This window comes from Lissotriton helveticus, chromosome 7, assembly GCF_964261635.1.
Source record: "Lissotriton helveticus chromosome 7, aLisHel1.1, whole genome shotgun sequence".
NCBI lineage: Eukaryota > Metazoa > Chordata > Amphibia > Caudata > Salamandridae > Lissotriton > Lissotriton helveticus.
The window spans coordinates 1330050750-1330075899 of NC_136068.1; positions in this window are offsets into that span (position 1 = coordinate 1330050750).

The window sequence follows — 25150 nt, forward strand, 5'->3', positions numbered from 1 at the left end:
GTCTTAGGGCATTTTAAGTCATTTCCCCTTGAATGTAGGTATATAATTGATTTAGATGATGTGTTTAAAAACAATTTTTGAAATCAATTAGGTTTCTTGATATGTAGTGCTAGAGTTTCATAGGTTGCTGGGGGCATATTTATAAGGCCTTTGAGTCTCTCTGATGTTATTTTTCCCATTTTAATTTAAGACCTTTCCCTGTGGTGCAAGGTCCTTGTAAATACGCCCCCATGTGTGCTTGGCAAATTTAGATTTTGTTTGTTTGAGTTACATAGCCATGTTAAAAGTGATGCAAAAATGGTGCAAGGACCTTCAAAATACGCTTTCATGTGTGTCAGGGCATTTTAAGTCACTTCCCCTTGAATGTAGTTGAATAACTGCTTTACTTGATGTGTTTAAAAACGTTTATTGAAGTCATTTAAGTTTCTTGATATGTACTGCTAGAGTTTCATAGGCTGCTTGGGGCATATTTAAAAGGCCTTTGAGTCCCTTTGATGTTATTTTCCCCATTTTAATTTAAGTCATTTCCCCGTGGTGCAAGGTCCTTGTAAATACGCCCCCATGTGTGCTTGGCAAATTTAGATTTTGTTTCTTTGAGTTACATAGCCATGTTAAAAGTGATGCAAAAATGGTGCAAGGACCTTCAAAATACGCTTTCATGTGTGTCAGGGCATTTTAAGTCACTTCCCCTTGAATGTAGTTGAATAACTGCTTTACTTGATGTGTTTAAAAACGTTTATTGAAGTCATTTAAGTTTCTTGATATGTACTGCTAGAGTTTCATAGGCTGCTTGGGGCATATTTAAAAGGCCTTTGAGTCCCTTTGATGTTATTTTCCCCATTTTAATTTAAGTCATTTCCCCGTGGTGCAAGGTCCTTGTAAATACGCCCCCATGTGTGCTTGGCAAATTTAGATTTTGTTTCTTTGAGTTACATAGCCATGTTAAAAGTGATGGAAAAATGGTGCAAGGACCTTCAAAATACGCTTTCATGTGTGTTAGGGCATTTTAAGTCACTTCCCCTTGAATGTAGTTGAATAACTGCTTTACTTGATGTGTTTAAAAACGTTTATTGAAGTCATTTAAGTTTCTTGATATGTACTGCTAGAGTTTCATAGGCTGCTTGGGGCATATTTACAAGGCCTTTGAGTCCCTTTGATGTTATTTTCCCCATTTTAATTTAAGTCATTTCCCCGTGGTGGAAGGTCCTTGTAAATACGCCCCCATGTGTGCTTGGCAAATTTAGATTTTGTTTCTTTGAGTTACATAGCCATGTTAAAAGTGATGGAAAAATGGTGCAAGGACCTTCAAAATACGCTTTCATGTGTGTCAGGGCATTTTAAGTCACTTCCCCTTGAATGTAGTTGAATAACTGCTTTACTTGATGTGTTTAAAAACGTTTATTGAAGTCATTTAAGTTTCTTGATATGTACTGCTAGAGTTTCATAGGCTGCTTGGGACATATTTAAAAGGCCTTTGAGTCCCTTTGATGTTATTTTCCCCATTTTAATTTAAGTTATTTCCCCGTGGTGTAAGGTCCTTGTAAATACGCCCCCATGTGTGCTTGGCTAATTTAAGTACTGATAGGATATGCTTCTACATAGGACCTGCGTTGTGTTTTCAAATTATGACCAGAAAATCGTTTTTTTTTTTTTAAAAACGCTTTTCACATTTATGAGAAGGTCATATTGGTGTCTGCTCCTTTAAATAAATATAGAACTGAGAAATATTAAACTGAGGCTTCTGTAAGTGTCAAAGGAAGTGAGTAATGTACATTGCTCTGTTGGATACAGTCCTCATCCTCTGCGTACTCTTGGATATGCTAGACTAAATCTGCTCAATGAGATAACTAAGATGAGGAAACACAGGTTATGTGATTCTGAAATGAGGAAAATAAATTCCATATTTTTCAATTACATCACCTCTGTTTCCTAACATTATGAATCACATTGTGCAGTTGAGGTTTAGGCCTGTCCAGGGACACAGAAGAGGTCTGGCCTTTGTTCAAGAGTGAAGTGGACATGACTCACTTCATTGGTAGGCATGCACATGTATTATCTCCTCTGTACTCTTCAACAAGCCTAAATTTCATCTGCAACCCTGAGTAGGCCTCACCTCAAACAAACCTCTGGATAGGCCACACCTTATCGTCATCCTGAATCACTCATTTAAAATGTTAGGGCAGATTTATGATGGCCGTGCGCCTCTTTTGTGCCGCTGTTGCATCACTTTTGTGATGCAGCAGTGATGCAAAAGATGCACCCTGTTGCAAGACAGGCCTCACTTCATCTCCAACAAGATACCGTCAGTTTAAACTGTAAACATTTAGGACTGTGTAGGGGGCATGGAGAAGCTGAATCTTCTGTAAATGTCAAAATTGTTGCACACAGTGCTCAACTTCTGCGTAGTCTTTGATATGTTAGTTTTTATCTGCACAATGAGATACCTAAGCAAAGGAAACACAGGTTATGTGATTCTGAAATGAGGAAAATAAATTCAACATTTTTCAATTACATCACCTGTGTTTCCTAACATTATGAATCACATTGTGCAGTTGAGGTTTAGATCTGTCCAGGGACACAGAAGAGGTCTGGCCTTTGTTCAAGAGTGAAGTGGACATGACTCACTTCATTGGTAGGCCTGCACATGTATTATCTCCTCTGTACTCTTCAACAAGCCTAAATTTAATCTGCAACCCTGAGTAGGCCTCACCTCAAACAAACCTCTGGATAGGCCACACCTTATCGTCATCCTGAATCAATCATTTAAAATGTTAGGGGCAGATTTATGATGGCTGTGTGCCTCTTTTGCGCCGCTGTTGCGTCACTTTTGTGATGCAGCAGTGATGCAAAAGATGCACCATGTTGCAAGATAGGCCTCACTTCATCTCCAACAAGATACCGTCAGTTTAAACTGTAAACATTTAGAACTGTGTAGGGGGCATGGAGAAGCTGAATCTTCTGTAAATGTCAAAATTGTTGAATACAGTGCTCAACTTCTGCGTACTCTTTCATATGCTAGACTCCATCTCCACAATGAGATACCTAAGCAAAGGAAACACAGGTGATGTGATTGTGAAATGAGGAAAAGAAATTCCACATTTCTCAATTACATCACCTGTGTTTCCTAACATTACGAATCACATTGTGCAGTTGAGGTTTAGATCTGTCCAGGGACACAGAAGAGGTCTGGCCTTTGTTCAAGAGTGAAGTGGACATGACTCACTTCATTGGTAGGCCTGCACATGTATTATCTCCTCTGTACTCTTCAACAAGCCTAAATTTCATCTGCAACCCTGAGTAGGCCTCACCTCAAACAAATCTCTGGATAGGCCACACCTTATCGTCATCCTGAATCAATCATTTAAAATGTTAGGGGCAGATTTATGATGGCTGTGTGCCTCTTTTGCGCCGCTGTTGCGTCACTTTTGTGATGCAGCAGTGATGCAAAAGATGCACCATGTTGCAAGATAGGCCTCACTTCATCTCCAACAAGATACCGTCAGTTTAAACTGTAAACATTTAGAACTGTGTAGGGGGCATGGAGAAGCTGAATCTTCTGTAAATGTCAAAATTGTTGAATACAGTGCTCAACTTCTGCGTACTCTTTCATTTGCTAGACTCCATCTCCACAATGAGATACCTAAGCAAAGGAAACACAGGTGATGTGATTGTGAAATGAGGAAAAGAAATTCCACATTTTTCAATTACATCACCTGTGTTTCCTAACATTACGAATCACATTGTGCAGATGAGGTTTAAGCCTGTTCACGGACACAGAAGAGGTCTGGCCTTTGTTCAAGAGTGAAGTGGACATGACTCACTTCATTGGTAGGCCTGCACATGTATTATCTCCTCTGTACTCTTCAACAAGCCTAAATTTCATCTGCAACCCTGAGTAGGCCTCACCTGAAACAAACCTCTGGATAGGACACATCTTATCGTCATCCTGAATCAATCATTTAAAATGTTAGGGACAGATTTATGATAGCCGTGTGCTTCTTTTGCGCCACTGTGCGTCACTTTTGTGACGCAGCGGCGGTGCAAAAGATTTGCTATGTTGCGACATATTTACAACTTGATGCATCTAGGCAGATGTGTCATGCTGTAAAGTCCTGTGCCACATGAAACCGATGCAGCAGTGATGCAAAAGATGCACCATGTTGCAAGACAGGCCTCACTTCATCTCCAACAAGATACCGTCAGTTTAAACTGTAAACATTTAGGACTGTGTAGGGGGCATGGAGAAGCTGAATCTTCTGTAAATGTCAAAATTGTTGTATACAGTGCTCAACTTCTGTGTACTCTTTGATATGCTAGACTCCATCTGCACAATGAGATACCTAAGCAAAGGAAACACAGGTGATGTGATTGTGAAATGAGGAAAAGAAATTCCACATTTTTCAATTACATCACCTGTGTTTCCTAACTTTACGAATCACATTTTGCAGATGAGGTTTAGGCCTGTCCACGGACACAGAAGAGGTCTGGCCTTTGTTCAAGAGTGAAGTGGACATGACTCACTTCATTGGTAGGCCTGCACATGTATTATCTCCTCTGTACTCTTCAACAAGCCTAAATTTCATCTGCAAGCCTGAGTAGGCCTCACCTCAAACAAACCTCTGGATAGGCCACACCTTATCGTCATCCTGAATCAATCATTTAAAATGCTAGGGACAGATTTATGATAGCCGTGTGCCTCTTTTGCGCCGCTGTGCGTCACTTTTGTGACGCAGCGGCGGTGCAAAAGATTTGCTATGTTGCGACATATTTACAACTTGATGCATCTAGGCAGATCTGTCATGCTGTAAAGTCCTGTACCACATTAAACCTGCGTCAGATTTCATGTGAGCGTTTTGTTGTAGGGTGGCCAGTCATTTGCATGAAAGCCCTGTAAAACTAACACAGTAAAATTAAGAAGATTTCACTGAGTCACATTTATGGCATTGCTGAATCAAATCCTTACGCCTGTTTGAAACAGGCATAAGGAGTGATGCACCATGCAATGTGTGGCTTGCCCCTGTGCATTGCAGTTGACATGTCGCGCTTACGACGTGATTCGTGCAATGCGCCGTTTTTGTGGAACAGATGCGTGACGCATCTGTGCGGTTTTTGCTCAATGGTGCTCTGCATTGTAAATGCGGCACATCATGGGTGGCAGAGCAGTGGCGCACGTTAACTGGTGCATCCCTGGGGATGCGCCAGTTAACATAAATCTGCTCCTTTAAATTTAAGTATTAGCAGGGGACACAGTGTTGGTGAGGCTTATCCAAGGTTAAGAAGAGATGAGTCCTGTTCACTGAAAAATTGGACACAGGCCTCACCTCCTCAGCATCGCTGGACATGGTTAAATAATATCTGCAAAATGTTACTCTTGTTAAACAATTTTACAATTATAGTCTCTGAGATTTGTCTCTTACTCTGCAACATCTCATTGTCGTTCTCTTTCTTTAAAGATAACGACAACATCAAGCATAAGTGATAATGAGCAATCTGTTGATCTCGATATTATCATTGAAATTGTGATTGAAACATCAGTGGAAGTAGATCCCTTGGATGATTTAAATCCTGAGGATGATGAAGAACATGATGAGGATACCGATTTGTCAGAATTGTATGACATAGGGTGGGAAGCTGACCTGCTCGAGCCTATGGAACTATAAACATTTATTTTTAAAAGTTACTGGAAATGAAAAGTAAACATGTTAACAGTTTCATTTAAAATTAAACACATCTTCAAAAACAGCTTGTGTGAAGTGTCTTTAATAAAATAGGGAAATATGCTGATAAAAATTAGTTGGAAGTAGATCCCTTGGATGATTTAAATCCTGAGGATGATGAAGAACATGATGAGGATACCGATTTGTCAGAATTGTATGACATAGGGTGGGAAGCTGACCTGCTCGAGCCTATGGAACTATAAACATTTATTTTTAAAAGTTACTGGAAATGAAAAGTAAACATGTTAACAGTTTCATTTAAAATTAAACACATCTTCAAAAACAGCTTGTGTGAAGTGTCTTTAATAAAATAGGGAAATATGCTGATAAAAATTAGTTCAGATTCACATATAAAAGAGCAAAGGTCAAATGTAGAAGCATTCTATTTCTTTGCTACTATTTGTGACTACTAAATTTGCCAATGCACTAAAAATTATTGTATGTAAAATTGACAAGTAGTGCTAATTTTTTGACGACTGTTATTGATTTACTGTTTGGTAATAGTGGATAATAACATTTTTTATTATATTTTACCACAGATTCAACTGCAGATCATTTCAAAAATACGTTATGCCATCTAAAGAAAGAACCCGAAAGGCTACAAAACGTCAAAGACAACAGATTACTAAATGCTTGCAGCAGTCCTCTACAATAAAAACTCGTCAAGTCACCAAGAAATCTCCGGGTAAGACAACGAAATCATTCCTAAGAAACATTTGTAGAAAAAAAAGTAGTACTACAGAACATGTTTTAGTCCAGAAAAAGAGAGCCAATTTAAACGGAAAGGAAAGGCCAATCAAAAATGTTACTGCTAGAGCAGGAGATAACTCTGTGCATGGTAGTAGAAGGAAAAATCAGTTTAGGGACATTCGTAGACGAATGTTCCGCAACAGGATAATTGGCAATTTGTTAAAAAATATTAAGAAAGGTCAACAGAAAGTGGTTTTTTATAAGAGAAAAAAAAAGTTGAGAAAATTATTGATCAGGCATTTGAAATTAAGCGAAAGTTATATATTTTGATAATCAATAGAATTAGGAAGCTAAACAAGGCAATTTATGATTTCAAAAGTAATAGTAGATGGAAGAGAACAGTTAATCGTAGTAATTTTTGTGAAGTTTTTTCAGGAGAATGGATGCATAGTTCAAGTTGTGAGGCATTTTTTAATGAGGAGAGTTATTTCCAGGATAATGATTTGGTGCATGCAGTTGACACCAGTGGTCGAGCTTATGAGGTGAAAGATGGTTGTCCAGTTGAAAAAGAAAAACTTGTGACAACAGAGGCAGAAGAGGTGTTAGGTAATGAGGTTTTAGGAAGACGTCCTAAGGGACCAGTGTATACCTGGAAAGTAGTAGTATTTGCAGTGTGCAACAGGATTCCATCAATTTGCTTTGTGATTTTGTACGGACATTTAATAAGAAAACTTTAAAACAGAAAATGAAGTTGTTGCAAGAATTAGATCCTTGCAGGGTGAGAGAAGTGACAGGTTTGCATGGTCATTCACTGGCTTGTCTTTCCAGGAGAGTATGACAGAGTGTTTTTCATCATTTCAGGATGCTAGCAGTGCATCATAATAAAGTGAGGAAATTAGCTAGAATGTTGTATTATGCTAAGAGTCCAGCAATTATGCTTAAACAATTATGCACTGCTCTTTTGCATGGTTCTGAAGTAGATGTGAAGAATATTTGTGAAGAAATTGAGTTTTTTTTACTTTGCAAGTAAAGAGGAGAATGTTGAAATTGACCCAGAAGAAGAAGGTAATGTGGAAGATAGTGTACAGGTTTCCAGTACAGATAATTTTCAGAAAGAAATTGCCACGTTTCAGGTGAAATCAAGTGAGAGGCCTAATTTCACTTGTGTGTGTTGTCGACGCACTTATTATAAGAATCAGACTAAGTTAGTGGATTTATATGCGAAAAGTGAAAGTGAAAATAATAGTGAATGGAAGGATTTTTCAACATACTTGATGGTAGAAAATTGTTTTGATTTGGGATCGGATCAACGTGTGTGTACTTATTGTTGTAACAAATTAAATCAAAACCGGATGCCTGCTAGAGCGGTTTATAATAATCTGGAATTGGTTGAGATTCCTTCTGAATTGAAGGATTTAAATACTTATGAATCTATTTTGATTCGAAGTATCCATCCCTTTCAGGCTATTGTACGAATGGAACCAAAGACAGGGAAATTGCCTCCATCAGATTTACAGAGAGGATTAAAGGGAAGAGTTGTTTATTTGCCTCTAGATTTGAAGAAAAACATTAATACAATTAGAGTAGAGAAAGTGGAAGAGGAACCTCTGGTTATCTTAGTTAATGGGGTTCCGACAAAGAGTAAGAAAATCTGGCAAGATTTAGTGGATGTTAGGAAAGTCAAAAAGGCAACATTGTATTTGAAGAAAAACAATAAGTACTACAAGAATGTATATGTTGCAGAAGAGGAAGTAAGTGAAGAAGAGGATAGCGATTTGTGTGCTGGTCAAATTGAGAAAGTAGAAGCCTCTAAAAATGAAGAAATATATGAACATTATAGTGTTCATCCTTTGCATTCCAAGGAAGTCATGGGGATTGCTATTGAGTTGTTTCAAATGAAACAAGCCAAAGGAAGTCCCATTAGTGTTTGGGAGGAAAGTTTGGAAGCTCGGTGTTTCCCACAGCTATTTCCAACAGGTCAAGGAGGAAGATATGATGAGCGACCTGATCAAATTCCTGCTTCTGAATACCGGACTTTACGATTGTATGCAGAAGATCCTAGGTTTCGTCAATGCATTCCCTATTTGTTTCATCTACTGTTTGAAAGCGATCTGTCTGGACTGTCATATGCAGTGAACCACATCTTGAAAAGTGGTGTACAGATGCAAAATATCTTGGCAAGTGACTTTATGGATAAAGTCAATGTGCAAGACAGTATTTTGGATTCTCACCTGATTAATCTCATGGCGTGTCAGCGTGGTACTAATGAGTACTGGTACCGTCGTCATGGTGATTTAAAATGTATGCTGAGGAACTTAGGAACTCCCACATGGTTCCTCACTCTCAGCTGTGCCGAGTATGGCTGGGAAGACTTACTTGAATTTCTACGAGAGGCAAATGGAAACATTGAAAATATCGAATTCAAGACACCAGGAGAACTGTGCTCCTTGGATCCAGTGAATGTATGCAGGTACTTCAATCAGAGATTTGAAGCTATGATGTTTTTCATCATGAACAAGAAAAATCCACCTCTTGGAGAGGTGTTGGATTTCTTCTGGAGAAAGGAGTACCAAGCAAGAGGTGCTCCTCATATACATATGCTGCTGTGGATCAAGGATGCACCCAATTTTGGAACAGATCCGGATGACTTAGTGATGAGTTTCATAGAACAGTATTCTACATGTGCTGTTCCAAAGGCAAAGGAAGACAAAAGCCTAAGAGAACAAGTTTTACGCTTCAAAAGCCATCGTTGTGGAAAGTACTGTCGTCGTAAATTCAGAAACAAGGACAAGTTCTACACAAAATGTCGTTTCGCCTTTCCACGACCGGTGATTTCTAAAGGAAGAGTGAACAGTTTGGTGTCTTCACTGCGACATAACGTGATGAAGAAATCACCCAAAAATACGTACAATTTGAAAAGGAACGAAGAGTCCAAGTACATCAACGACTACAACCCAGTGATTTTGTCCATGTGGAATGCTAACATGGATATACAGTTTGTGGCTGATAACTGTATGGCTGTGGCTCGGTATGTGACATCTTACATCACCAAAAAAGAAAAGACAGAATTGAAGGATATGTGGGAGGACATTTCCCATGAAAAGAGCCTCAGTAAGAAGTTGTACAGTTTCAGTCTGAAGATGTTGTCGCATCGAGAAATCGGAGCTTACGTATGTTCTGACCGGTTGTCTTCAGCAAGTCTCTATGCCAAATCCAGGAGTATCAGTTGGGCGAGTCTTGGTCTTGCTGCAACGCGTAATCGAGTTCTGAAACCTGTACGGGAAATTGAGTATTTGGCGGAAAAGGAGCCAAACAGTACAGATATTTTGAAGACCAACATGTTGGATACATATTATCCAAATAGAAGCAGTCACCTCGAGAATCTTTGTCTGTATGAGGTTCTACAAAATTACATATTCAAGAGGAACATCAAAGAAGATGTTGATAAAGGAGTGTATGCTGTAATTGGAAGTTAGGGATGTCTGTCAAGCAAAGAAAATGCCACTTGGTAAACCATCGAAAATTGAGTGGCGAATCTCCTGAAAGAAAAGAGTTTTTCTATTTAGCACTTTTGCAACTTTTCAAGCCTTGGCGTGCAGAAGAGGAACTGCTTGGAGATTTCCTCTGTTACGAAGACTCGTTCAATGCCGCCAAGGAGACCATAGAATGTCCTGTTTTTCCCAAATATCTAGAAATGTTGAATGCGGAAATCGAGCAGGAAGCAACGATTGCAGCCGAGATTGCTAGAGACAGTTCTCAGGACAGTCAGAGTTCTGTTTCATTGAGTCAGGATCCACTAGGAGGACCAGTTATCGAAAATGAAGCTGCCACTGCCATGATTGAAGTGGAAAGAGCCATGGCACATGCTCAGGAGGATGCGGTTAACTTAGAAGACTTGGAAAGACAACTCAACGTTGAGCAGAGGAAAATATATGACGAAGTTACCAACCAAATAGATCATGGATTAAGTCATGAGAAGAAAGAGTGCTCATGTACGTCGTTGAAGCCTGTCCGACTGTACGTGAGTGGAGAAGTGGGAACTGGAAAAAGTTTCCTCATTAAAGCAATTTCATGTTATTTGCAGAAAAGGACTGAGTCATCGCTGTCTTGTGTTGTCACCGCTCCAACTGGACTGGCAGCACATAACCTTAAAGGTATTACTTTGCATCGTCTACTGATGCTGCCAGTGAAGCATGATAACAAATTACAATACCACAAGTTATCTGGAGATGCTTGTTGTGAAGTTTCAAGAGTCTTGAGGAAAATGAAACTTCTTATCATTGATGAAGTAAGCATGGTTTCCAATGTCATGCTTGCCTTTGTGCATTTGAGAATGCAAGAAGTTCTCAAAACAGAGTATGATGTGTTATTTGGTGGCAAACACATCATTGTTTTCGGTGATCTTCTGCAGCAGACACCAGTGAAAGGACAACCTGTGTTAAAAATGCTCACGCATGAAGATACCAGGAAGTGCCTAGGGAGCATTGGCAACGTCAATATATGGTTAAACTTCAATTATGCTGAACTGCGTGAAAATATGCGTCAAGCGAAGGATGAAGATTACAAGAATATTCTACAAGATGTTAGAATCGGAAAAGTGACCGAGCATGGGAAAGAAGCTTTACATGCACGATTACTGTCAAATTTGTATCCAGAAGAAGACGTTGTGCCTGAGAATATTTTTCAGAAAATTACTGAGAAGAAATCTGGAATATGTTTGATGCCAACTCTTGCAGAATGTGCCATCTTCAACAACAAAATGTTGCATTTAGAAAACCAAGAGATTGTGAAACTGGAAGCTATTGACAGAGTAGAGCATATGGGAGCAACAATTATTTTGTCTGAGAATTTGAAATCAAAATTGGATTCATTAGAGAAGACTATATCTAAAACTGCAGGTTTTGAAAAGACTCTGAATGTGTGCTTAAATTGCCGTATCATTTTAAGAAGGAATTTACATGTTGAAAGAGGTCTGGTAAATGGATCAATGGGTAATGTTGTTGATTTTGAGAAATACAGAAATAGAGATGGAATTGAATTTTTAAAAATTAAATTTGATGGCATTGAGGAAGTACAGCTAATTGGTCGTTGCTCTGCTAGGTTTTTGCTTGTAAAAGACTTATATGTTTGCCGTAAGCAGTTTCCTGTTTGCTTGGCATGTGCGGTGACAATTCATAAATCGCAAGGTTTAAGTGTAGACAGTGCATTGGTGAATATTGGCAGTTCTGTGTTCAAGGAGGGTATGGCATATGTGGCATTGTCACGAGTCAGAACTTTATCGGGATTGTACTTGATTGAGTGTGATGTCACAAACATTTGTGCGGATCTAGATTGTGTTAAGGAATACAATAGGTTAAGAAGAGAGTATGCGCCACATTTGCCTCAATATCCTTTGTTTGAGAAACGTGTGCTAGGCCGGAAACGAAGAAATGTGACCAATAGTAGAGAGGTTGTAGCAAAAAGACGAAAAGTCGATGAACCCGAAATTATAAGCAGAAAGAAAAAGGATTTTGTTGAAGATGTTGGTTTTCAATTTGAAAAAAGTTCTGGTGTCAACTGCTATGCTAATGTAGTGGTTAATGTTTTGTTTTCTCTAGAAAATTTAAAAGAAAAGATTGTGGTCAATTCGGATCAAAGATTTTGCAGTTTGTTGAATTCTGTGTTAGAGAAATGTAGCACTGATAGAACAAAAATAGAAAGTGTGTCTGAAATTCGAAATCTGTTAGACAAATGTTCAGGTCAAACGCAATTCTCTCAAAATATTCAGCAAGATTGTCAGGAGTTTTTAATGAATATGCTTGATGTATTGCAAGATGAAGGTGTAGATGTAGATCACCTGTTTGGCCTTTCTTATCAATGGCAGCATGACTGCGTGAACTGTAGGGTATCAAGTACTACTAGTGTAGACTCAGAAAAATGTATATATTTAACTTTGCCAGACAGTAAATCAGTGTCCTTTAATAAGCTAGTAAAAGCAGCCGATCACAACATGGAGTTTAGCCAATGTAAGTCTGAAATGTTGTCCACATTATTTATACGAACATATGGCCAGTATGTCATTATAATGTTCCAACGATGTAGGCCTGATGGAACAAAATTGACAACTTTAATTAAAAATGTTGTGGCTTCGCAGTTGTCAATATCAGGAAGGACTTTTGTAACTGCAGCAATTATATATCATGACAGTCCTTCAACAACATCAGGACATTACACAGCTTATTTGAAGTCTAGAAACGGCTGGTCATTCTGCAATGATTCTGTTTTAACTTTCAAAAAAAAAATTGCCTTTTGACCTTAAAAATTCTTACCTGGTGTTTTTACAACCAACATTTTAGGGAAAGAATCTCGGGATTTGCTCTGAGGAATTTCAAGAGGTTCTAATGGCTCCTACACTATTTGGCCTTGAGGATAAGTGTAGTACAGAGTCAAAAGTTATTTTTCAGTTTTAAGTAGTTCCTGAAAAAAAAGAAGGTTTTCTTACAGAAAGTGGTGGGCACGGATTAGTTAAAGGACAACAGAGTATTTCCCAAAGCAAACGGTGTTCTTACCATAACACTTGACATCATGGAAAAATAACTGCACTTTGAATGATTTCAGAAAAACTGTTTCTTTTAATAAGCTAATTCAAGCAGCCAATCAAAACATGGAGTAGAGGTAATGTAAGTCTCCAATGCTGTCCACATATTTTGAACAAACTTTTGGTTATAATGTCATTTAAAAATTCCAACTATATAAACCTGATGAAAATAAGTTTTCAACTTTAATTTCAAATGTTGTGGCTACACAGTCGTTGATTTTAGAAAAAAAATTCTAACTGCAGCTATTATATGACATGATTGTCCTTTGACATCCACTTATTACACATCTTATTAAAAATATTCTTACTTTCTGTTTTCAGAAGAAAGAATTTAGGGTAGGTAACTGGCCTATAATGATTCTAGGGGTTGATATAATTTTATTGTACTGTTTTAAAATGTAGAGAATTAAATAATTGTAGTAGTCATAGAGGTAGTGTAAGTCTGCTTCATAGTAAGCAGTATCAGTGTCATAGGAAATGTGGAACATGAGTGAGCAAGAAGGGTGAGATATTACTAGTACAGGATTGTGAAAGTGATCTTGAACGTTTTCTTTCTGAAAGTTGCAGAAAAAGAAAATGACGGGATTTGCTTAGAAGAATTCCAAGAGTTATAAATGTCTCTTACACGATTTGGCCTTGTGGAAAAGTGCGGTAGAGAGCGAGAAGTCATTTATTGTATGTAACATATTTGTCAAAACGATGGAGCTTTTCTTTCAGAAAGTGGCGGGCTGAAAATAATAACAGCACAACAGAGTGTAAGCTGTTCATAGGATATCCTTCGACGTCATGGAAAGTAAGTTAATTTTAAGGAGTTCTGATTTTTGATTGGTTATGTTATATGGGTTTTTTAAACACAATCATTTTGATTGTGTTTTTTTTTCCCCGCTGTTATATGATGAATACCTTCAAGTCACTGTTTTTAGTGAAATTTGATATATTCTGAGAACAGCAAAAATAAACATTTTAACATGTATAATTAATTCTGTACTTTTTGTATTTATGATATACATTTAGAACTGTGTAGGAGGCATGGAGAAGCTGAGGCTTCTGTAAGTGTCAAAGTTGTTGCATACAGTGCTCACCTTCTGCGTAGTCTTTCATATGATAGACTACATCTGCACAATGAGATACCTAAGCAAAGGAAACACAGGTGATGTGATTGTGGAATGAGAAAACAAAATTGCACGTTTTTCAATTACATTACCTGTGTTTCCTAACATTACGCATCACATTGTGTAGATGAGGTTTAGGCCTGTTCCAGGAGACAGAGGAGGTCTGACGTTTGTTCAAGAGTGCAGTGGACATGACTCACTTCGTTGGTAGGCCGGCACATGTATTATCTCCTCTGTACTCTTCAACAAGCCTAAATTTCATCTGCAACCCTGAGTAGGACTCACCTGAAACAAATCTGTGGATAGGCCACGCCTTATCAGCATCTAGAAACAATCATTTGAAATGTTAAGGGCAGATTTATGATGGCCGTGCGCCTCTTTTGCGCCGCTGTTCCATCACTTTTGTGACACAGCAGCAGTGCAAAAGATGCACCATGTTGCAAGATAGGCCTCACTTCATCTCCAACAAGATACCGTCAGTTTAAAATGTATATAATTAGGACTGTGTAGGTGGCATGGAGAAGCTGAGGCTTCAGTAAGTGTCAAAGTTGTTGCATGCAGTGCTGAACTTCTGCGTACTCTTTCATATGCTGGACTACATCTGCACAATGAGATACCTAAGCAAAGGAAACACAAGTGATGTGATTGTGAAATGAGCAAAAGAAATTGCACGTTTTTCAATTACATCACCTGTGTTTCCTAACATTACGAATCACATTGTGCAGATCAGGTTTAGGCCTGTCCAGGGAGACAGAGGAGGTCTGGCCTTTGTTAAAGAGTGCAGTGGACATGACTCACTTCATTGGTAGGCATGCACATGTATTATCTCCTCTGTACTCTTCAACAAGTCTAAATTTCATCTGTAACCCTGAGTAGGCCTCACCTCAAACAAACCCCTGGATACGCCACACCTTATCGGCATCCTGAATCAATCATTTAAAATGTTAGGGGCAGATTTATGATGGCCGTGCGCCTCTTTTGTGCCGCTGCTGCATCACTTTTGTGATGCAGCAGTGATGCAAAAGATGCACCATGTTGCAAGATAGGCCTCACTTCATCTGCAACAAGATACTGTTAGTTTAAAATGTATATATTTAGGACTGTGTAGGGGGCATGGAGAAGCAGAGGCTTCTGTAAGTGTCAAAGTTGTTGAAAAACTGTTTGTCCTTCAATCTTTTCCCTTGTCTTTTCTAATTTTTAAATACATGTTTTAATATTTTTCAAATTTTTGTTCTTTCTTTCACAGATTGAAAGTATAAAAATAACAAGTGACTAAGTTAACGACAATTATAAGGTAAATGTTTTGTACTCTTTTCGTTACATTTCTATCACATTTAACTTCTATTAGTTCCACTGCTTCATTTCTTTAACCCTCAGTTTCCTGCCTTTGCTACTTCCCTCATTCCTTTCTCTATTACTTACTTACTCTACTCCTTCCACTCCTTTTCTCAGTCCCTCTGTTCTCATAGTTCCTCACTCCTGTTCACTCACTCCGTCTCTATTACTCTCACTGTCTCTGACTGATCACTCTTTCACTACTTGTTCATTATGCTTTCTCCCTGTAGTTCAAGCACACTAAGGGGCATATTATCAACACAGGCAATAAAATTATCGCTGCTTTTATCGGCAGAAAACTGCCGCAAAAGCGGCTTTAGCGGCAGTTTTCTGCCGCAAAAGCGGCTTTAGCGGCAGATTTCTGCCGATAAAAGCAGCGATTATCGGCAGAAAACTGCCGCAAAAGTGGCTTTAGTGGCAGTTTTTTGCCGCAAAAGCGGCTTTAGCGGCAGATTTCTGCCGATAAAAGTAGCGATAATGTTATCACCTATGTTGATAATATGCCCCTATGTTATTTACATTTCTTTGCTGTTTCAATCATTCCTTTTCTGTTACTTCTTCTTTTCTGCTTTCTGTTTTTTCTCTCTGTTATTCCACATGTTTTAATCTTATTTTGAACATTCACTCACATTCTCTAAGAAACTCTTGTTTATTATTCTTCTACTCTCCTTTTTTTCTTTCACTTCCTTATCTATTTTGTTTTTCACAATTATACCCTGTTCCATCTTTTCTTCGGTAAATAGATCTAATAAACAGTATCTCTGTGTTACTCCCTATAGCTGTCTTTCTTTTAACATTACTCTCTGTTTCCTTCCCTTATACTTACTCTTCTTTTTAAAAAAAAAAAATGTTTTGGTTCGCTTCAGGTTCGCGTACCGGCGAGCGAACCGGGAAGCGAACCAAAAGAAATAGAGGTTGCCAGAGTGCTAAACATTCTAGCAATTTTTTTATAAAGGGGAGGTAGTTCTGAAAATAACTTTTTTTTAAAATTATTTTTGTTGTTTTATATTTTTTTATTATTTTTCTGATTTGTTTTCACTTTTTTTGTATTTTTTGAACGGTTTTATATTTTTTTTGTTTTTTTGGGGGGGGGAAACGAAAACGATTCATTGTAAAGGGCTCAACAGGAGCAACAAAAAAAAAAGATAATTTATTCTCTGGGGCGTTTTGGACAATCATGATTATCAATTGCTAAGTTGATTAAATTGATGCTACTTTCTCTGTAGCAAATCAACTGACCGCACCGCACGCACACTTATTTGATTGTCCCGAACCTCATCTGTATATTTGGGACCATGTCCCTCGCCTCTGGTCCCGTCACTTCCTCTACATTTGATCTTCGGGCCACAGGAGGGGGGTTATCCTGCAGGTCACGTACCTGCGCAGCACGGTAGTTGATAGGGTGCCACCTCTCCATTTGGCGATGCATCGTATAATTGCCATAACTATATTTTTTATTTGTCCCTCTGGACAGATCTTTCTTGCAGATAAGGCAAGTTACATACCGGGCATTCACTTTTTTTGGGCACCCGGGATATTTAAAAAATTGCCAAATGAAACTCTCTTTGACACGGGATGAGATGTCATCAGTGATGTCATCAGTGATGTCACTGACCATGTCATGAATGATGTAATATGTGACATCATCAGCAGTGAATTGCGGGTGCGCGATATATAGTTAGTGCAACTAACTATATATGGAATTTCATTGGTTTTGTGTGAGTAAAATAAGGTTTTGTAAATGCTAATTCCTAACTATATATGGTCTATAACCTATGGTTTTTTCAGTGAATATATATTTAAATATATATATATATATATATATATATATATATATATATATATATATATATATATATATATTCACTGAAAAAACCATAGGTTATAGACCATATATAGTTAGGAATTAGCATTTAAAAAACCTTATTTTACTCACACAAAACCATTGAAATTCCATATATAGTTAGTTGCACTAACTATATATCGCGCACCTGCAATCCACTGCTGATGATGTCACATATTACATCATTCATGACATGGTCAGTGACATCACTGATGACATCACTGATGACATCTCAAATGACATCACTGATGACATCACTGATGACATCTCATTTGACATCAATGACCACATCACTGATGATATCATTCATGTGACAATACAATGCATCTCCTCACATTTTAATATAACCTCTGTTTCACCCAGTGTTAAATACAGAATATAATTTTTGAAACCATTGACACACCAATACTAGTTACTACATACGCACTCACTGATTCCTACGTCTACACACACCTTCACTCATTCACCCATACTATCATTCATACATACAATCACTCATCTTTACAACACTATCATATGCACTCATACACCTATACAGACACTCACAGTCTGCCACTCATCCATGGAGTTACTCACACACCTAGTCAGTCCTGTAAAGAATCAATGACACTTCCATTTTCTTGTCTATACATTTAAACATAGAGCACCTTACATTTTCAAACATATACTAACACATACTTACCTTGTTATACAATCATTGATACAAGTACACATTGATCTGCACAGAGTCACACACCTCCCAGCCAGCCACACACACACTCAGTCTCCCATACAAATACTTGGACAATCAATCAGTAACCCATATAGTTAATCATATAGCTACTGATCAAAACATGCAGCAGTTTACAGAACAACAGACATAATGATGCACAAATTAAGACACTTTAGTCACTAACCCATGCACTCAGTGAGACACATTTAATCACTCACTCATGCATTCAGTCATGCACCTACTAAATCCTTTGTCCAGACACTTATACTTCCACTCATTCTTCAATATGTAAGACACATTTTAACTTTACAGAAACATACAGTCACTGGATGTTGTCATCAGTGATGTCATCAGTGATGTCATTTGAGATGTCATCAGTGATGTCATCAGTGATGTCACTGACCATGTCATGAATGATGTAATATGTGACATCATCAGCAGTGGATTGCAGGTGCGCGATATATAGTTAGTGCAACTAACTATATATGGAATTTCAATGGTTTTGTGTGAGTAAAATAAGGTTTTTTAAATGCTAATTCCTAACTATATATGGTCTATAACCTATGGTTTTTTCAGTGAATTTTCAAGGTTTTGTAAATGCTAATTCCTAACTATATATGGTCTATAACCTATGGTTTTTTCAGTGAATTTCAATGGTTTTTTAATAGCAAATATCATAAGCTGTCGAATGTCAAGTACGTGGTAAGTGAAAACATTTTCGTGTTTATGCACACTGATCTGCTTTGAATGGTGCCCCCCCCCCCTCATTTCTATTAGGAGTACTCTCTCTTTGCAGATAGTGAAAGGTAGTTAACGCAGGTCTTTGCCCCCATTGTAATCCGTCGTGCCTGCTTCTCTCTCCATTTGATTCATTGTTATCCAAGTATTTACTGTTTTAGAATTAGTTCTCTTTGGTTCATTCTCTATTTACAAACAAACACAGAGTCGCAATACTCTGTTTAGTCTTTGCAGATAACGAAAAATCGTGTAAAAAAAAAGAAAAGGAATCGAGCAAAATCAGTAGGCCACTAATGGGATCTCTTTTTGACCTCGCTAAAATAGAAACATTAGGAACAACCCCTCATGACAAATACAAAACTAGTGAGATGAACTGAACTCCACACAATGATGGCTGCAAAACAGCTCGGCTCCGCCACCCACCCCGCCCAAAATAACGATAAAGAACGGCTGCCATGATTGGTTGCGGAATGACCACGACGGAGCTACGAAATGGTGCTGCTCTCATGCTAACCCCAGCTTCAGTCTGAAACATCCAGAAACACTGTAGACTACCAATTCGATCAGTTCCGGTAGCGCCCCAATGTAACCCGGTAGAGAAGAACTAGCCCTCCCCTCTTTGACTGATGGTTCTTGTTGCCTGTCCCTTCTGTTGTCATTTAACAGAACTATTTAGCCTGCTGAAAGGGGTTGTGTTCCGACCGCTGGTTGGTGGAGACATTTTGACTATATTCTGTACCTGCGTTGTCGCGTAATGCGTCATATGACGCGCCGCGTTAGCGCATCCGGAAGTCATCCGGGGCGCGCAGCGCGTAACGTAAGCATAACAAGTCATGTGACTTGTTAATAAAACTTTTCATTGGTTCATTTTACTTTTCTTATTGTAATGATGAAAGGCTTGGTCATATGACCTAAAAATTACGCTTTTCATTACTTCCGAACATTATTTTTTCTTAAATATATGTTATAATGTTCCAGGCTAATGTACTTTCCCGGAAATTTTACAACTGTCCTGCAAGTAAAATATATTCTTTTTTCGAGAAAAAGAGCGTTTCTTCGTCCCATGACGGAGCCGTTGAGCAAAAGAGGGTCGACCTGCTGTCTTAGTCGCCGATACGCCTGAATATGAGATTCTTATCGATCACTTTATGTTGCAGGAATAGAAAACACAACAGCCCTTGACCATTTATCTTTACTGCGTTCCTTCGTATTATACCTTTTACCCTTCATGTAATTGGTCTGCTTTATTTCACTTGCCTTTTAATGATTCTAAAACAGTGACTATTATTAAAAACTTTACCAATGTATATACTACTACCATGTTTTCTTTTAAAAACCTTTATTGTGAAAATTTCATTATACAAATACGAGCCTATAACCACGTGGGCCGGCCACGGAGCAAACTGTAATCGTATATGATGAATAGACATTTACACTGTAGAGGAACGTAACGGGCGGGCCATTACGTTGCAAGAACTAAGGTGTCTAACAGTTACGGAATCGGTGGACGTACATTTTATAATTAAAATACGACAGGGCCAGTTACAATAAAATTATCTAGATATACATTTGCGGGCAAGTACCATGGGTGACGTTAATTCGAACTTTCAACAGTACAGTAATCAATAACACATCAGAACTTAATATCAATAGGGATGTCGAAATATTCAATCAATTCTCGTCCCCGCCCGCCATTTGCTTCAAAACTGCATACGTATCTCGTGATTTCAAGGTTCTGCAACCAGTACACAACAAGGAGTTACGAGTCCCATTTATTCTGGCGCCATTTTGGGCGAGGACGGGCAGGTCCAGGATATAGTCAAAATGTCTCTACCAACCATCGACTATGATGATGTTCATATGCTGTATTTATTAGAGTAACACTCATCTGTCCACATGAAATTAATTTGCCACAATCTAAACATGTCATTTTAATCTTTCCAAAGTTCTTCTAAATATTTGGGACCGTTTCCCTTGCCTCTGAAGCTCTCAGTGCCACTTCTTTGATGAATGTACTAGCAGGTCAGGGGTTCTCCTCCAAATCTCTCTTTTATGCAGCACTATAATTAATTGGTGCCACCTCTCCATATGACGATGCATGGTATAGTTACCACAACTATATTTTTTTTCGGTTCCTCTGGAGAGTTCATCGTGGCAGATGAAGCGTGTAACGTACCGGGCATTTACCTTTTTTTGCATGTACAGGAAAGGAAAAAAAAATCGAGCGTCCGAGTTCTAAGGTGTCCCAGGGCCATTTTAGTGGACCAGGCCCAAATCCAAAGAACAGGCCGCCATTTTGAGAGTCCTGTTGCAGCCGCCTGTCGCTGTAGCATCAAGAGCAGCCGAAACTCAGCTGAATGGCAACTGAAACGGTAAAGGGGCGCCCCACTACAGCAGACGAGCCAGGCCCAAATCCAAAGAACAGCTATCTCACAGGCTAATGGGGCGACCCACGCCGAGTTTCAGCATTGTAGGATGACCACACAAGTACAGCAACTTGCTAGACATCACCTCGGTGCCATCCGGATCTCGGCGCCCCACTGCAGATGAAGTGCCTCTCAACTATGAAACCACCACGGTGACATCCGGATCTTGGCGCGTTGTGCTGCCTTCGGCCTATTCGCACATCGGTCCGCTACTGACGCCATCTCACAGGCTAATGGGGCGACCCACGCCGAGTTTCAGCATTGTAGGATGACCACACAAGTACAGCAACTTGCTAGACATCACCTCGGTGCCATCCGGATCTCGGCGCCCCACTGCAGATGAAGTGCCTCTCAACTATGAAACCACCACGGTGACATCCGGATCTTGGCGCGTTGTGCTGCCTTCGGCCTATTCGCACATCGGTCCGCTACTGACGCCATCTCACAGGCTAATGGGGCGACCCACGCCGAGTTTCAGCATTGTAGGATGACCACACAAGTACAGCAACTTGCTAGACATCACCTCGGTGCCATCCGGATCTCGGCGCCCCACTGCAGATGAAGTGCCTCTCAACTATGAAACCACCACGGTGACATCCGGATCTTGGCGCGTTGTGCTGCCTTCGGCCTATTCGCACATCGGTCCGCTACTGACGCCATCTCACAGGCTAATGGGGCGACCCACGCCGAGTTTCAGCATTGTAGGATGACCACACCAGTACAGCAACTTGCTAGACATCACCTCGGTGCCATCCGGATCTCGGCGCCCCACTGCAGATGAAGTGCCTCTCAACTATGAAACCACCACGGTGACATCCGGATCTTGGCGCGTTGTGCTGCCTTCGGCCTATTCGCACATCGGTCCGCTACTGACGCCATCTCACAGGCTAATGGGGCGACCCACGCCGAGTTTCAGCATTGTAGGATGACCACACCAGTACAGCAACTTGCTAGACATCACCTCGGTGCCATCCGGATCTCGGCGCCCCACTGCAGATGAAGTGCCTCTCAACTATGAAACCACCACGGTGACATCCGGATCTTGGCGCGTTGTGCTGCCTTCGGCCTATTCGCACATCGGTCCGCTACTGACGCCATCTCACAGGCTAATGGGGTGACCCACGCCGAGTTTCAGCATTGTAGGATGACCACACCAACTTGCTAGACATCACCTCAGTGCCATCCGAATCTTGGCATCTCAACGCCTAGTGGTATCTTCCATACAAAAAATATTGTTACGCTGCCTTTGGCCCCATTCGCACATCAGTCCGCAACTTAGACATCACCTCGGTGCCATCCGGATCTTGGCATCTCAGCGCCTTGTGGTGTCAGTCAGAAAATATTGTTGTGCTGCCTTCGGCCTATTCGCACATCGGTCCGCTACTGACGCCATCTCACAGGCCAACGGGGCGCCCCACGCCGACTTTCAGCATTGTAGGATGGCCACACCAGTGCGGCAACTTGCTACACACCACCTCGGTGCCATCCGGATCTTGGCATCTCAGCGCCTTGTGGTCTCTTCTACACCGGAAATATAGTAGAAAATATTGTTGCGCTGCCTTTGGCCCCATTCACACATCAGTCCGCTACTGACACCATCTCACAGGCCAACGGGGCGCCCCACGCCGACTTTCAACATTGTAGGATGGCCACAGAAGTGCGACAACTTACTAGACACCACCTCGGTGCCATCCGGATCTTGGCGCGTTGTGCTGCCTTCGGCCTATTCGCACATCGGTCCGCTACTGACGCAAACTCACAGGCCAACGGGGCGCCCCACGCCGACTTTCAGCATTGTAGGATGGCCACACCAGTGCGGCAACTTCCTACACACCACCTCGGTGCCATCCGGATCTTGGCGCGTAGTGAAGCTGTAGCAGCTGCAAATAAGCTTCAGACAGTGTTACAACCGCTGCTCAGAACTCTCAACTATGACACCACCTCGATGCCATCCGGATCTTGACGCGTTGTGTTGCCTTCGGCCTATTCGCACATCGGTCCGCTACTGACGCCGCCTCACGTGCCAACGTATTTTCTCCGCATTTTATACCCTATGCCGCATAACAGGTCATGTGACTTGTTTATAAAACTTTTCATTGGTTCATTTTACTTTTGGTTTCCTAATGATGGAAGGCTTGATCATATGACCTAAAAACAACACTTTTCATTGGATGAAAACTTTTTTTTCCCCCCAAACGATGAAAGCCCCACCTTGTTTCTGGATGTTTCAGACTGAAGCTGGCGTCACCATGAGAGCACCACCATCTCGTAGCTCCGTCGTGGTCATTCCGGGAGCAATCATGGCAGCCGCTCCCCACCAGAAGCCTGCAGGAGTCGGGGCCCCCAAAACTTTTGATGAATTCTCAAGGCGGAGGGGACGCTTTCGAGAATGGGGTCCAAGACCTAGCAGACAAGCGTCCGATTTCCAAGGTGTCCCAGGGCCATTTCAGTGGACCAGGCCCAAAAAGGAAACAGCCTGCCGCCATTTTGAGAGTCCTGTGACAGCCGCCTATCGCTGCACCGCAAGAGTGGGCGCAACTCAGCTGAATGGCGGATTTTGACACAGTGGACCAAAAGCGGACGGAATGGCAACTGAAACGGTAAAGGGGCGCCCCACTACAACAGACGAGACTCCACCTGGAGAGGCCCGTTCACGCCGCCTCCCCCGGGGCGCTCCACGCCGTTATTCGGAGCAGCATTGTAGGATACCAAAACCAGTGCGGCAACTTACTGGACATCACCTTGGTGCCATCGTTCTGCTGCCTTGGAACTATTCGCACAACAGTTTGCTACTGATGACCCACCCCCCGCGACTCCCCACGCCGTTATTTGCTGGGTGGCAACTTACTAGACATCACTTTAGTGTCATCTAGATTTCGGCGCGTTCTGCTGCCTTGGAACTATTCGCACAACAGTTTGCTACTGATCACCCACCCCCCGCGACGCCCCACGCCGGAAATCTGGACGTTGTGCTGCGTTGGGACTATTCGCACAGCCGACCGCTACTTCGTTGTTTTTCTCTAAAAATGTTTATATGTTATTACTATTTTTGTTTTCTTGTATATATTTATAAATTATTAAAGTTTTATAATCTTACTACTTTGTCGGAGTGCTATATATTTTTAATGTGACACATAATTGTAAAAACTTTGATGTACAAAGAGTCATCCCTGGAATCTTCCGCTTCACGCTCGGTCCCCTCCCCAATCACAATACAGGATGGTTTTCAGATAATAGCAACGCTTCTGCTGTGACGGATCTCATCGAGTGTGGGCCTTGATCTACTATAACTCCTTTGAAGACGGGTGATTCTTTACAGCTGTGGCCATAAACTACATCTGCAGGGCTAGCTGATAGCCTAGGACCGGCCTGGACAATCGGACACAGAGGAAAAGGAGTGTCAGAGGGTGCGGTAGTGAATAGGGCGAAAGGGAGGTGTCGGGCGGGCACAGGGTGTGATTCTCAGGGAAGAACAGCGCAGATGGGGGGAGGTTTATTACCCATGCATAAAACAGAGAGCGGGGGTGACCACTGCCTGGGGGAGATGCTTGCGAGGGTGGGGAGCCATGCTAAGGATCGACAGCGTGCACAGAGTGGATCTGGTCAAGGCATCTAAAATGGCTGCCGTGCACGACAAAAGTGTGGCATTTGAAAAAAGACAAGATGGCGCACACAATGTTTTTCAACAATTCCTGATTTCCTTCGAATCGAACGTTAACAGACGTTGGGGCATATTACCAAAGTTAAGCGATATTTATCCCTAACGATGCATTGCAAAGATTTTTTTACCGTCAGAAATTATCGCAGATAAACCTTGCTATTATCAAGGTTTATCGCAAATACGATAAAAAACGAGCACAATGCATTAATATCGCTGAAAACTCCGCGATATTCATGCATTACCGAGCTAATGCTCTTAGCCATGTTATCCACCTCCCATTGGATAACATGGCTAAGAACTGCTCAGGGCAGCTGTTACTTTTTGGAGATATTCGCGCTT